The sequence below is a fragment of the Anser brachyrhynchus genome, assembly GCF_964034855.1.
Source record: "Anser brachyrhynchus genome assembly, chromosome: 3".
NCBI classification, from domain to species: domain Eukaryota; kingdom Metazoa; phylum Chordata; class Aves; order Anseriformes; family Anatidae; genus Anser; species Anser brachyrhynchus.
In genome coordinates this window covers 78,246,032-78,249,232 of record NC_137696.1, presented here as the reverse complement: position 1 = coordinate 78,249,232, position 3,201 = coordinate 78,246,032, and the positions used below count along the sequence as shown (strand labels likewise).

General features: G+C 41.2%; 1 long non-coding RNA gene across 1 annotated transcript; it reads right to left on the bottom strand.

Annotated features, from left to right (window-relative positions):
• Window positions 1-489: 489 nt before the first annotated feature.
• Window positions 490-2,719, bottom strand: LOC308192927. Its single transcript, XR_013949228.1, has 2 exons — window positions 2,408-2,719; window positions 490-1,016 (listed from the first exon to the last, which is right to left on the bottom strand). It is a non-coding gene; the product is annotated as an uncharacterized lncRNA (long non-coding RNA).
• Window positions 2,720-3,201: the final 482 nt, after the last annotated feature.

The window sequence follows — 3,201 nt, the reverse complement described above, 5'->3', positions numbered from 1 at the left end:
TGGGAACCAAATTTATATCTCAGCCTTCAGCACTTTTTAGCCTGTCTTCTCCTATACTTTCAGTCCAAAAGTAACATTTGAAACAAAGACATCTTAAAATATGAAACTCCTCTGTGAAGAAAACTTCAGCCTTTCAAAACAGTTTCATCCCCAGCAGAATTTAAAACTCTCTTTTAGTAACAAAATATTTAATATCTACCAAATAGCACCAAAGAGCCTCTGTTGGTCAGGTGCCCCAGAGCTGTGCAGTTTGGAAACTTCCAAGCCCTGGGTACCTGCCAGATGAACCAGGAGAACAAGCTGTCTGGAGTCAGAAGAGGATTGAGAGGAAATCTGTTTTGTGGGGACCCAAGCACCACGGGCACGTTCATGCCTCTGGGAGACCTCACCAAACCCAGCCATAGATGTGGAAGAGGCCACTGTTTCCTAGCATTTTCTTCCCCAAGTGCTTTCTCATTCATTTAAAGCATATTTAAGCAATCAAACTCATTATCCCCATCCACACTTTTAATTTGCCAGGACAGATTTTGCAGGAAGGGTATCAGGGAGCACTTGGCCAGGAGCTCAGCTGGGAGGCAGCACATGGCAGAGGAGCTGCAACAGCCCTTTTCATCAAGCACAGTGGTCCTGGGAGAGAATATCTGTTTGCAGCTTCCACTGAATCAGAAGCATCTCCACATAACATTTTAATTTTGACAAAAGTCAATAAATTCTGTTGAGTAGGTGTTATATTGATTTTTTCTCCTAACCAGCTGTACAATTGCTAAGAAACTGATGTACTGTCAGACATTTCGGTGACTAAGTAATGAATAATTGGTACTTAATCCAACCAACTGTCACATTAGGCAGTCTCTGAAAGCCTGTTCACAGTAAATACTAGTTTTGAGTGGGGAGTTGCAGGTACAAATATTCCCAAAGGGCATTTCTTGATTCTTTCTTCTTCAACTATTGTCTCCAGATAAGCTCATCTCTCCTTTATGTACGATGTAGCATTTTAGTTCTGTGACATTTTCAGCCTAGAAAAAGAAATCCCACAAATACTCACCTGTAGAGCATTCGTAGGTCTTTATAACCATAATAAAGAGCTTGATTCTGCCCTGAGAAGCCTATAGGAATAAGGTTATTGTATAACAACTGCCTCTCGACTTTCCTCAAAACCGGTTGCATATGCTATGGCCAGACAGACAAGACTATGGGACTTATTCCATAGTTAGTGTTCACAACCACACTTGCGGCATCATTTGAAACTTCCTGAGATGAGCAAATAGGCACAGAATTTGAGTTTTCAATTTCAATTGAAATTCAACTTCAAATTCACTTTCCTAAGAATATATTGTTTTTCATATTCCCTTCTTTAGGCCACTAGAAAAAGTTTTCAATGACAAAAACTTTAGTGCTATATTAGAACATGAGTCCAAATGATTACATGAATTACCTCTGTACTTGTGCCTTGCACAAAAGAAGTTAATGAATGCTACTATTACTACTACTAATAATAATAATAATAATAGTAATAAAAGATCATCTATATCTTTGGTCTTGAATGATCAGTATTTCATATTCATTTAAAATATTTAAGAAAACAAAATCTTCCTTGTATAGAACAAAGCAGTCTTGGCAAGGAAAATTATTTTCTCCCAGTATCTTATCCTGAGACACTTGTTTGCAATGTAGATCCAATGTACCTGTTTAGTTTAGAGAATTAAACTTTCCTTCCTCCACTTTCTGTAAGAATGAACGAACCTTGCTACTCACAGCAAAACACGGATCTTGCTCCACGCACACCTCCACAGCCCTGCTAATTTTGGTGCAAAATGTTTGAAGCAGTTCATTGAAGAAAAGGTTATTAAGGAACAACAAACCCTCATTTCCTTTCAGCTCGCAAGGTAATTAGAGTGGCAAAGCAGTTACAGTGTTAATTTATTCTTGGCAGATGAATTAAGTGCTTCTTTGCAGACACCGGAGGAATGACTCACGTCATTAACAGACAACCTCATTAACAACAGTCTTTCCCCTTCGCCCCCCTCCCACCTTCTTTTCCCTTGGGCACAATACTAGGACTGGAAGGTGTGCTTTGCTGTGTCTCACAGTGTTTTCAGGCATGGTCTCTACCTCCTATTTCTAGTCCCAGGGTCCGTCCCCAGCAAAATTTAGGAGCGGCTTCTGCTTCAGGAGCAACCAATCGGCTCTGACAGGAGCCTGGCCAGGACCTTTATCACTTCATCGTTTTTCATGATAAGCTATATATCAGCAAGACCTCCTATGCCACAGTGCAAGTCTGCCAGGAATGTTATTAGGATCTGATTTTTAGGTGTTTTTACACAAAACACAGCTAGGAAAGTTTCCTATAGAGCGAAATTAGAGGACTCTGCCCTTCAAGCAGCCATTCACACAAGCAGCCCCTTACCTGCAAGCTTCATCAATGGCACTATTCACGTGAGATTTTTATGGTTTACGGGATTAGACACTGTATGTAATGTCTCAGGCTGAGACACAGCCACACACCCCGCACACGGCTGAAACCCAGCCTCACAGCACGGCCTTCTGCCCCCTCTCCATCAACAGCGGAGGGATTCTGAAATGCAAATATGAAAAAATAAAAACGTGAATGGAAGTTGCCTTTTAAATCCTTGGTTTCGTCATCACTCAGAAAAACCAAACTGCTCCTGAGGTGTGTGCAGGCTCCCTTTAAGCCCACCACGACGAATTCAGCCTTCACACAGGCTTGCATTGTAAGCTGTGGTAAATAAATTACTGCTAGCTGTACATAACTTGTGAATTCATTCTCTAGCCTTGCCAACATGACATGTTTCAACAGGCTTGCATTCAGTTTTAAAAGGTATCATGTTAATATGTTTGTATAAATTTTTTGTACACGGTTCCCAGCAGAGACAGGGACTGTTTTTAAGGACTTCCGTTACTGCAGATGCCAGTTTCTCTTTGTCACAGGACCCCTACCTATTTGCCTTTGGGCTCAGCAAAATAAGCCTCTTGCCACATCAGGAAAATTTCAGGTTCTGTTTTTTTTTTAGGCTAAACAATATGCCACAGCAATGCTAAATAGCACCCATTATGCTGGCTCATGTCTGCCCCATGGTATGCATGATTCAGGTGCTCAGCTGAATTAACAGGGAGTATGAAGGAGGCCCTTGTACCTTAACTTTCTGCAGCCTCGTGGAAAGAAGACTGTTCAGGCCCATG